At 41.8% G+C, this 12,842-nt stretch overlaps 1 pseudogene; it reads right to left on the bottom strand.

The window, feature by feature from the left end:
* LOC135547354 (neural-cadherin-like) overlaps positions 1-9,076 on the bottom strand; it is a 191,070-nt pseudogene extending 181,994 nt beyond the window's left edge.
* Between the last annotated feature and the right edge of the window lie 3,766 nt (positions 9,077-12,842).

Raw genomic sequence — 12,842 nt, 5'->3', positions numbered from 1 at the left:
TCATCCAAATCCAGAACTTAGTCATGGAGAGACAGGCTGGGTCAATGATGGTCATGGCCACAGCAGACGGCCAGAGCGGAGTGGACCTTTGACTAAATGCTGTGTGATCTCTCAGTCAGAACCGTCGATCGCTCTCCCTGCCACTCACAGTTACACACACTGTGGTGACAAGTGACAGTGACAGCCATGTCCGCTCCTACTGCGGTGGCCGCATGCCTGGCGGGGGGAGTGTAGTCACGGCAACAAGATGACGGACAGGGCCTGATCGTGTGTGTGTGGTCTTCTGTCTAAGGTGAGCTTTTGCATATACAGTATGCACATGCCATGATTATGCACCTGGAGGACATATATTTAGTGGCATGTCCCTCTCTCAATCTTCAGCACCTGCTTACGATTCATAAACTATGTCCTGTTCAGTATATTCACACGCACACTTCGCCATTCACTTCATTCCATAGCTTTGGAAAGGGGGATACCTAGTCAGTTGTACAACTGAAAGCATCCAACTGAAACTTGTCTTCCGCATTTAACTCAACCCCGCTGAATGACTATAATGCAAAAGAAAAGAAAAACATCCACCTCACATTTACCCCCCACAAAGCCTCCAATAAGTTATCTCCTTTCTTCCTTTTTCACTGTAAATCCTAATACGTTACCATCTTCCAGTAATTAAGTGTGTGTTGTTTTACACATCACCGCCATTCTAATCCTTCCAAGCTGACTCAATCTACTGCAGATTGCTGGGCAATGGGATTTTAGAAATACACAACAGTGAGGGTATAAATATCAACTTTGGGTATGTATACTCAACTGAAAATCTATTTTCATCATGCATGTACGTGTTTTTGTGAATATCTGCTTGGAGATCACAATATGCAATTTAAGAGAAGCGCATTATACAACTCTACAATCATTCTATTAGTCTTTAATTCTGCTGAGCTTGCTGTGCATGGTATGTGTGTGTGCATGCATACATGTGTGTGAGCGTGTGTGTATACATACATGTGTGAGCGTGTGTGTGTGTGTGTGTGTGTGCATGCATGTGTATGCAAGTGTGAAATGACTGTCTGAGGGATGAGATGAAACAGAGAGAATGGAGGAGAGAGAAAAGAGGGTGTGAAGTACAGACAGCGAGAAAGAGAGAGAGAGTTTGCAGACGTTCACAGGTATAAATTCTATTTACGCATCATACCAGTGTAAAGTATGTGTGAGCCGAGCGAGGCTATTTCCAGCAGGTGAGAATGTGTGAATCAGAGCATATGCTTGTCTCGTGTGCATACCTTACGTGGGTTTGGATGTACGCATCTTCGCGTATGTCTATGCGTGTTTGCATAGTGTATGTGCTTGTTTGTAGAGAGGGGGGAGAAACTTAGTTAACTCGTGTTTTGTACACGTGAGCAAGCAGACAATCTTCTGGTTCCCTGACAGCGTCAGGAAGCCTCCCATATGCTGTTTAATGTCCAGGCTCCTCCCCAATCAGATTAACAGTAACACCAGGAAGGAGAGGAATTAAGTCCCCGACAACCTATCAACTTCTGCTCAAACCCAAAACCCAGCTCCCTCTGTGTGGATCAGACAGTCAAACGCTATGGTGGATAGATAGAGGATAATGGATGGGGAAGGATCAGATCCCCTGTGTATATAACACGTTTGGGGTTCTTATCAAAACGCAATGCGCGTCTGATCCAGCTGTCAGTTCTTTGTCAGTTTGATTGAGAGTTATGCCAGCTTCAAGCGTGCTTCAGCAAGACAAATATGCACCCCATCATAGTGATGCCTTTGACAGTCATAGCATGTTCTGTATGAGAGAAAAGATCACACAACCACTCAGGTCGACATGACAGACAGAGGTCTGATACAATGTGTTAGACAGCCGAGGGAGACAGCTAGAGAGAGAGTGTAATGTTTACTGTTCATTTTCATTGAAAGAAACACTTTTATTTATTATCTATTTCACTTGCTTTGGCAATGTAAACATATGTTTCCCATGCCAATAAAGCCCTTAAATTGAATTGAGCGAGAGAGAGTAAGAGGGGGAGGAAGAGTTGAGGGGAGAACGAGAGAAGATGAGAGAGAGATAGTGGAAGGAAAGAGATGGAGAAACATGAAAAAACATGCTATGATTGAGAGAGAGATACACAGAGAGATGATTACCCTGATGGGATATAGAGATAGTAAAAAGTGCCACAAGGCAGAGAACGTTAAGACGGGAAGTCTGACACCACACACCTGTTTGATCTGCACACGCGCTCCCCCTCTCCATCCCCCACGCACACATTAATTGATCCCACTGCAGCAATATCATGGAGACCATACATATCAAACAGGAGCCCATAGCCTCAACCAATATACAGCTAAAGAGGCCAACTATTTCCATATTACAGAGCTTCACACAGCAATTAGGAGGTGAGACTTCTCTCAGTGTGTGGAGTTCAGAGAAGACATGAAGGAGGCAGGGGGGGGGGGGACAGAGGGCCCAGGTCTGTGGGGCTGTGGGTTTTTGGGACCGCTTAAGTGGCTGAGACAGCCAGGATAAACTGAGGCCAGTGTTAGTGGATAACAGAGACAGACAGACAGCCAGACATAGATAGGGATAACCATATACGATTCAAGTGGTGCTCTGCTCCCCCCAACGCCAGATAATGGAAAGAGCCCAGGTTGATTCCCCTCAGACAAGCTAATAGAGAGTAGAGACCAACTCACCTGAGAAGGCTATTTCACCCCAAGCCAGCCAGTGGAAAATATGGAGCCTCTCACCCCAGCCGGCACGGATATCAGAGGAGAAGGTCTGACTGCCCATAAGGAAAGCAAATGACTCTCTAACTCCAGGATAGCTATTGGGGAGCCAGGACCAACACCCCCAGGTATGGGAAACAAACAGACATGGACTATTACAGCAGACTGAATAGAGAGAATCAACTGACCAGTGGAGGTAGGAGAGAAGGGGACGGTCACAGGACTGTGTGCAGTACATTAATTAGCATGATATACAAGCTGCAGTAGAGCTCTGTTATCAAACCACAGCCAGGCTCACTCACTGGCCACCAGGAAGAAGCGTGTGCATCACTGAGTGTACATGTCTGTATGACGGTTAACAATGTGCAATACAATATGCTGTTTGAAGATATATAGCAGTGGCAGTTTGATCCTGATAAATAAAGTAATAACAGTCAATACATTTTCATCTTCCATCTGTCTGACTCTGACGACATGGTCCTGCTCTCCTGTAGGATCAACCTGGTCTCAGAACATTTCGCATTTTTCTGTATGTAAATCCAAGACAATCCATTTAATATGATATATAACGTTTGGTATAGTTGCATACGATAAATGGTAACTTATTTTAACGTGAAAAATAATGGAAGGCGACTGGTCGGGGTGGATTTGTCACGCCTTGGTCTTAGTATTTTGTGTTTTAGTTTATTAGTAGTCAGACCAGGGTGTGATATGGGTTTATTATGTATTGTAGTTTCGTATTGGGGTTTGTAGTAGTTGGGATTGTAGCTGATTAGGGGTGTGTGTGTTTAATAGGTTTGGCTGCCTGAGGTGGTTCTCAATCAGAGTCAGGTGATTCTCGTTGTCTCTGATTGGGAAACGTATTTAGGTAGCCTGGGTTTCGCTTTACATTTCGTGGGTGATTGTTCCTGTCTCTGTGTTAGTTTCACCAGTCAGGCTGTAATAGGTTTCACGTTCCGTTTGTTGTTTTGTATTTATTTGTTATTCATGTATAGTTCGTTTTGTTTGTTTCACTATTAAAACATGAGTAACCTACACGCTGCATTTCGGTCCGACTCTCTTTCGACAAAAGAAGAACGCCGTTACAGGATTGATGGGTGTATAATGTGAACTTCTAGCAAACCAAACGTTATCTAATTATCAACTTTGTGTCACGTTCTGACCTTTGTTCCTTTATTATGTCTTTGTGTTAGTTTGGTCAGGGCGTGAGTTGGGGTTGGTAGTCTAGGTTCTTTTTTCTATGTTGTATTTCTGCGTTTGGCCTGGTATGGTTCTCAATCAGAGGCAGCTATCGATCGTTGTCTCTGATTGAGAATCATACTTAGGTAGCCTGTTTTCCCCATTTTTGTTGTGGGTGATTGTTTTCTGTTTTGTGTGCATTCACCTGACAGAACTGTTTCATTTCTTCCATTCACTTTGTTATTTTGTTTTGTGTGTTCAGTCGAATAAATTACAATGGACACTTACCACGCTGCATATTGGTCTGATCCTTCCTACTCCTCCTCAGACGAAGAGGAGATTCATACACTTTGACTCCTTACTATTTGTTAGCTACTTTGCAACTACTTAGCATGTTAGCCAACCCTTTTAGTTAACTCTTTCCCTAACCCTATGTCACGCCCTGACCTTAGTTATCTTTGTTTTCTTTATTATTTGGTTAGGTCAGGGTGTGACAAGGGTGGTTTGTTTAGTTTTGTATTGTATTGTCTAGGGGTTTTCTGGTCTAGGTGTTTATATGTCTATGGTTGCCTAGATTGGTTCTCAATCAGAGGCAGCTGTTTATCGTTGTCTCTGATTGGGAACCATATTTAGGTAGCCATATTCCTTGGCTATTTTGTGGGTTGTTATTCTATGTTTAGTTGCCTGTTCTGCACTAGCCATATTGCTTCATATTATTTTTTAGTTTTGTTGTTTTGTTTAGTTCCGTTCAGGGTTCTCTAATTAAAGAGTTATGTTCACTTACCACGCTGCGCTGGTCTCCTCTTTATGACAACCGTGACACCCTAATCTTAACCCTTTAACCCTTTAACCTAACCCTAACCTTATCCCTAACCCTTTTAACTCTAATCCCTAGCATAGCTAACATTAGTGAACTAGCTAACCTTAGCCACCCAGTTTTTCAAATTCGGAACATACTGGACACTTTGCAAATTCATAACATATAATATGAATTGTAATTCGTAAACAAATCACACATAATGGGTGATGGCCATCCACAAATTAATACAAACCATACGAAACATAACATATCAAACTTAATTTAGTATCACGGATGTAGGTGCAGAATTATACAAAATGCTCTGAGACCAGGTTGCATCACCAGTGGGAAATATCACCGTGTGTTTGCATGATCTTTGCAATATCAAATGATCAACAAGGATAAACACAAATATGACTGCTCTGTGTGTGTGTGTGTGTGTGTGTGTGTGTGTGTGTGTGTGTGTGTGTGTGTGTGTGTGTGTGTGTGTGTGTGTGTGTGTGTGTGTGTGTGTGTGTGTGTGTGTGTGTGTGTGTGTGTGTGTGTGCGTGCGTGCGTGCGTGCGTGCGTGCGTGCGTGCGAGCGCTAGTCTACATGTACTCAATAGGGAGCTGGTCTAGTTCACAGATACTGTTACAAGTGAGGTCAACCAACACCCTTCTCATACTTGATTAAAGCCAGCTGTTTTTCCTCATTACTGTGAATCCCCTGGCTTCTGAGAAACCTGCTCACAGTACACAAACCCAGACACAAGCACACCCTCTTTGCCAGACACGCAGAATCTACAGAAGGTTATGGACATCAGGCCACAGGACAAGCACACAGACAGACTGTAATGAAAACACCAAAGGCCGAGCTAATTAAATCACCAACCCTGACAACAACTCATTCAGGAGTGGTTGTAGCTCGCCTCGGCTGCGCAGCGCATGAATGCCACGGAAAGATGCGAGTGGGCCATGGAGCAGACTGTTCGCGATAAACGCACGACTTTAAAGCCTCTCTATTCCCTCGAAGAAGCGCACGAGTTCTCCAACAAACTGTGCTGCCACTCTAAATCCCAGAAATGAGAACGTGAATGAGATGGGGATTACATGGATAATGCGAGCAGATGGAGCCAGGTCGAGCAGGATCTCCACTCAAAAAAGATTAGACTCGACCGCATGGCATTCCAGTTCCCCTAGCACAGAGCACAGATTTGTCCAAATTAAACACGGGTGTCTTCTGGAACATTTGAAATCAAGTCTAGTTGGTTATTTGATCAGAAAAAAATGTGGTTAATTCCTGAACCACACAAGCATTTTAGAATTCCTTCAATAATTTCACAACACTCAGCAAGGGAAATGAGAAAACGAGAAATGATGGGGGTTTTATTCACTCCAATGCATGTAAATAGGTCCCCATACTTTACATAGCCTAGAAATGAATGCAGAGCGCACCGGTTTTACACACACAGATGCCAAATTCCCTGTGCTCATTGTTGTAGACAGGCAACACTGGTTGAATGATCATCTGCATGAACACAGATATTATGTAATCCGCCTATCACTTCAGAACAACTGGGTAAAATATAGCACGTTTTATCTGGCATTGTGCAAGACAAATGAGCAATTGCCAAAAGGTGGGTTGTACTGCTGCCTTACAAATGCAACTGGCAAATGTATTTATTTCAAAACCCAACCGTTCCTATGCACAGCCAATACTGTGGGCCTATGCTACCCTAATCTACAGGTCCCCACTCAAAACCAAAAACTCATTTACTGCATTTCTATACAATTTAAAAACTCTAAAATGCTATTTGGAGAACAGCAAAAACGGAAACACAAGCAAAGATTACCCCATCCATTATTACATTGGTTGCTGTAGATCAATCGATCTACAAACACACAGCCTATTAGCTATACAATTCTCCGCCACACATTAATTCAGCACCGTGATTAAAAACTATAATTAATATGTACAGAGGGCTCTGTTAGCAGAAAGGGTATTTTATTAACAAACGGTTAACAAATACATTTGCTATGCATACCTTTTTTTGTTGTTGCAGTTTTACAGCTAATTTCCTGCAATTCTGCACATTTTACAGTATGTGTCAGTTGGAGCTGCTGTGGCCAACACTAGGTTGAGCACTCACAACAATCTATGGTCAGAAAGGTTTACATACATTGGGCGCAGGATCACCAATGGGCGCAGTGCAGATAAAGGATATTATTGCATTAGAAATACCATTTTGGCTGTAGCCTGGCACTCAAAAAGTACACGAATGGAGCCATTTCTGCAGGTAATTAACCTACAGTATTGCAAAGCAAAACGGTACGTCTGGATATGTGTGCAACAAAAGTTCAACATTCGCATTCTGCTAACAATTTCTGTCAAGCCGTCTACGCATACAGTTCGCATCTATAAATCCAATGTATGCGCCACACAGAACGCAGAGCAACTGCCTCTGCAACGCAATGCTCCAAGGCAAACTCCGCGTTCCATTGGAAATTAATGTACATCTGGTGTTACAAAACGCAATTCAATGTCAGTGTGATCGAGGTGTTATGCACCACAAAAAACCGCTTTGAAACTGCCTCAGCAACGCAATCCTATAAATTAAACGCAGCGTTTCATTGTAATAACATTGTCGGTGTGATCGAGTCGTTAGAACCAGTAGCACCCCCACGCCTCCTGTAAATGGAAAATATCTGCACTAATACCAGAAAACATATGCATACAACAAATCGTAGGATAGTGTGAAATAATGTACTGTATTATAAGCTTAACTTGTGCGCGTTACATTTTTCCAAGTGTAACTATTTGCAAGGCGCACGTATCTCCATGCATAATTTACGCACTCGCGTGGTTTCAACCTATTGGAATCATGAAGGCAAAGCTGATGGTGTTTAATTAAACATGTAACCACAGAAACGAATACATTTTAAATCATATCATTGCACTTTAAAGCATGACACTTTTACAGAGAGGCTCTATGGGTAGTTTAGGTGCTCAGTTCTCCACATCGATTCAGTGGGCTCATTTAGATCAAACCGTGGCCCGTAATTACTTTACAGAGGCCCTTAAATTGAAGAGAGAATAAATACAGTTATATATCATAATATATTTAATGCATTACGTTGAAGAGAGAAACAACATTGAGGCTGCAATATAAAATTGCAAAGGCACTCTCACCTCTTTTATCCTGAACTTTCACAGTAATCTCCACGAGAGGTTCCGTCTCCCGGTCCAGGCGCCGGGTAATAACTATATCTCCGCTGTCCCGACTCACCGTGACCGGTGAGCTGTCCACACCTGGATCCATCAACTCAAAGCTGGCAGCCTGAAACCTCACCGGGTACAAGTTCATTACAACAGAACCGATACTGGCATCCTCGGAAACATTTAGTACGATCGGCTCGCTCGACTCTAGCAGGGACCTCGACTTCCGAGGTTGTCTGCTATTCGGTTCACCATGGGATGGCCGTGGAACCGCTGGCCATTGCCGGGGATTAATCTCGATGTCAATACTCTGACTGGTCCGTGAGGGCCAGCCGTGGTCCATCGCAAACACGTTAAACTTTATGGGCGCGGTAAGACCCAATATAGAGTCCACAAGCAGTACATCTCCAGTTTTTGGAACCACATAAAAACTTCCATTTTTGGGAAGAGCAAAGTAAATTAGTTCAGCGTTTTTCCCGCTGTCTGTATCCTCCGCGGTCACTTTATACACCACAGACCGCAGAGCAGTGGCGTCGTCTAGACTCATTTTTATATCAACATTAGGGAATGTTGGCTCGTGGTCATTAGTGTCCAAAACATCCACTTTCACAGATGCAACTTCCGCGACCACATGGTCATTAACGGCGCAGCTTTGGCAGCACAGACCAAGGCTGAGCAGGTACTCGGAGCGCTCCTCTCTGTCCAGGATGATCGAGGTTTTCAGAAGTATGTGTCCGCGTTTGTGGTGGGCAAATACCCGGAAATCTTCACTTCCGTCTCCCAAGAGTTTCAGATGCATGCCGGAGTTGGAGCACCATCTCTGCGCGTCAACTCGCTTCACAGGGATGCTGAGACCGTTTACTTTGGATCCAGGCTCGGAGTTTTCGAATACATGTCCATGAAAGAACGGTATTCTTTCCTCTGTCTTATTCCCAAGTACAGATGTCACGAAATAGCATATCAAAATAGTCAAAATCATGACTGTTGTCAGTTGTACCACACTGAGTGGTGTTATGCTTTCACTCTAGGACCATCAATCATTTCGAAAAAAATATTTCATGTCCTCTAAAACTTCAGATTAATTCTAGTATTAAAGTATTGTTAATTCACAAAAAAGCTGTTCGTTGTTCTGGCTTGATTCATTGCTCTAACTTTCGCAGTCTCCTGTCTCCACTCCAGCAGCAGTCTGCGTGCGTAACCCTCAGGATAATGCAGCTCAAGTGCACGCCTCCGCTTAGTGTTTCTGACAGCACTAGCAGCCTCTGGTACTGGACAGCGCCGTGCTCGAGGGGGCGTGGCCTACAGTGACTCCTCAGGGAAGCCCACGTCACGTGATGCGTGTCTATCAGTTTTTTATTCCAACACATAGTCTTCTTTCTGATTTCCACTCCGTGTCCAATAGCAATGACATGATAGGCTACTGTATGTTTTCAACTATCATTTTCACTCAGTAACCTAGATCTGTCATTGATAATTGAGGAATACATCATGACAAAAATTAAAACTGAATCTAGTAAAGAAAGATGATTTAAACATGTCTAGAGTAACATAGCTTTAATATCTTATCCAGTTTACAGGACATTCAATATTTTATCCTCCATCATAAAAATGATGTAAAACACGCTCACACACAACAGCAGTACAGATACAAGGCCCGGATTAATTTGTCAGAATAGATTTGTCCACCCAAGTACACCCTAGCCACTCAGTTAAGCTCAGTCAAACAGCAAGGAAAAAAACATAGCTCGAATCTCTTTAAAAACAATCTCTGTCATGCTTAAGCAGCAATGACATTTAGCAAAACATATCAGGAAGATATAAAGGACAAAATAACCTAACCAGAGGTAAACCATGTTAACAGTAGCTTTAAACAGTCTATGATTTCACCCTCCTTGAGACCAGAAGTTACATTTGGCCCTGAACCTAGACAAACTTAGTACTGGCAGATGACTTCAAGTACTGGGAAGAATGTAGTATTAATTAAATCCAGGAAAAATGTATACATGTTCAGTCTACAGTAACACAAATTGAAATGAGCATATTCTTCTCACCCCCCCTTATGATTTAGATGCACTATTGTAAAGTGGCTGTTCCACTGATGTCAGGTGAATTCACCAATTTGTAAGTCGCTCTGGATAAGAGCGTCTGCTAAATGACTTAAATGTAAATGTAAACACAAATTGAAATGAGCATATTCTTATCACAAACTTGAAACTTCCTTCTTTATACACATATAATGGGTTCTGAGGAGACACATTTCAGGCAGTTTTGGTAAATCAAGTATATATTCTGGTCTAGTGATGCCCTCTGGTTTCTGATTTACGGCCTCAAGCTGTTGAATTTTGATGGCTCTCCTTCTGTCTCTAGCATGTAGCCAGAGGCGATTGTTTTCTGGTGTTCCACAACCAAATTTCAATTCGAGGTTTATCTGACTTATTTTTTAAAAATGTAACCTTTATTTAACTAGGCAAGTCTTGTTCAGGGGCAGAACGACAGATTTGTACCTTGTCAGCTCGGGGATTCGATATATAGCAACCTTTTGGTTACTGGCCCAACACTCTAACCACTAGGCTACCTGCCACCCCTTTCCCAGCACGCTGGGATAATATTAACCATCCCAAGATCAACGCCATGTTAAACAATGAGCATGTTAAATTGGATCGAGCGAGAGAGTGGCAATACCGGAGGAGGCCAAGGGATGGAGGAGAAAACATAGCTGATTATTTTGATATCTATTCTAATAACACCTAGCACAGGAGAGTGTCAGGGAGAGAGCTTGACAGGCTGATAAAAACCCGCAGGGAGAAACATTTTCAATGCAGCGTTGAAGAAATGCCAATTTCACTTCATTGCAAACAAAATCTAGGATCCAGCAGGTTGTAAATTGGCTCTGTGTTACCAGGATGTTTCAGTTTCCCAGCAAAGAGGCACCAATGCATGAAGACCCAGAGGACTGCCTAGCCCACAGCTTCCATCCAGTTAAACAAACACTGCCCATAGTTAACTAGTTAGATATTAATGTCATGCAGCCCCTCTCTCCTCAGCTCTAACATGCAACCACAGAGGTGAGAAGGAATCAGATATCACTGCCAAAGTGGAGGAGAGCCTACACAGTAAAAATAAAATAAAAATCCTGTTCATTTACAGTAAAAGTTTGGCAGCACGAGTGCCAGAAATAGACTAAAACTACAGACTAAAAATGTATGTAAATAATCTGTATAAAAACTGTGATTTACTTTCAATCAAATAAAGTATATTGCTGCAATTTTACAACATTAATTCCATTAAAATAAAATAAATGGAATCCTCTTTTTTTTTTGCTGGCATTGGTTGTGAAAATAAAAAATTGGCCAGCTAAAAGTCCTAAATAACTCCTTAATTGATGACAAAATATGATGACAAAAGAACACAGATTATAAACATAATATTACAAAAAACTTCAAATTTTAACTGGTATCAGTTGTGAAAATAGAGAAATAGACAGCATAAACCCAGAAATGACTCCTGAATTGATGCCAAAGTCACACAAAAACACAGATAATTGTCATATTACAAAACCTACTCTTGATCTAAATGGCATCAATTGTGAAACTAGAGAATTGTTAAGCAAAAAACAGACATTAGTCCTTAATTGATGCCAAAATATATCTAGAACACATAATTGTCACTATATTACAAAAAAACTACTCTAAATTCAACTGGTGTCATTTGTGAAAATAGAGAATTTGACAGCTACTCCTTAATTGATGACAAAATAAAGCCAAAAAACAGATTATTATCATAATATTCACTGTTGAAGTTGAGACTGGTGTTTTTGAGTACTATTTAATGAAGCTGCCATTTCAGGACTTCTGAGGCGTCTGTTTCTCAAACTAGACACTAATGTACTTGTCCTCTTGCTCAGTTGTGCACCGGGGCCCCTCACTCCTCTTTCTATTCTGGTTAGAGACAGTTTTTGCAGTTCTGTGAAGGGAATAGTACACAGCGTTGTACGAGATCTTCAGTTTCTTGGCAATTTCTCACATGGAATAGCCTTCATTTCTCAGAACAAGAATAGACTGCCGAATTTCAGAATAAAGTTATTTGTTTCTGGCCATTTTGAGCCTGTAATCGAACCCACAAATGTTGATGCTCCAGATACTCAACTAGTCTAAAGGCCAGTTTATCGTTGCTTTAATTAATCAGAACAACAGTTTTCAGCTGTGCTAACATAATTAATCAGTATAGACAAAAAAATACAATAATTTGTTATTAGTTCAATAAGCAGACTGTTTGTCTGTTGTTGTGACTTAGATGAAGATCAGATAAAATTGTATGACCAATTTATGCAGAAATCCAGATAATTCCAAATGGTTCACATACTTTTTCTTGCCACTGTAGGTTTGCAGAAGTTGGTGGTAATTAGCAATCTCTGATTTCAGTGTGTGAGTGTCACGCCCTGGTCTAAGTATTTTGTGTTTTTCTTCATTTATTTGGTCAGGCCAGGGTGTGGCATGGGTTTTTTGTATGTGGTGTGTTTTGTATTGGAATTGTAGCTTAGTGGGGTGTTCTAGATAAGTCTATGGCTGTCTGAAGTGGTTCTCAATCAGAGGCAGGTGTTTATTGTTCTCTATGATTGGGAACCATATTTAGGCAGTCATATTCTTTGAGTGTTTCGTGGGTGATTGTCCTTATGTCTGTCGTGTATTAGTTTGCACCAGTATTAGGCTGTTTCGGTTTTTGTTACGTTCATTGTTTTTGTAGTGTTTTTATTTTGATTCGTATTTCTTCAGTTTATTAAACATGGATCGTAATCTACACGCCGCATTTTGGTCCGACTCTCTTTCGCCTACGGAAAACCGCAACAGTGAGAAGGAAACAGCTCTTTGCTTTTCTTTAGATACTCAGGAATCAGAACATTGAGCAAAGTAACTTGAGCCACAGAAATGGA

Source organism: Oncorhynchus masou, chromosome 1 (genome assembly GCF_036934945.1).
Source record: "Oncorhynchus masou masou isolate Uvic2021 chromosome 1, UVic_Omas_1.1, whole genome shotgun sequence".
In the NCBI taxonomy this organism is placed as follows: Eukaryota; Metazoa; Chordata; class Actinopteri; order Salmoniformes; family Salmonidae; genus Oncorhynchus; species Oncorhynchus masou.
The sequence above is the reverse complement of the archived record's forward strand: the minus strand, read 5'-3'. Positions and strand labels throughout refer to the sequence as shown.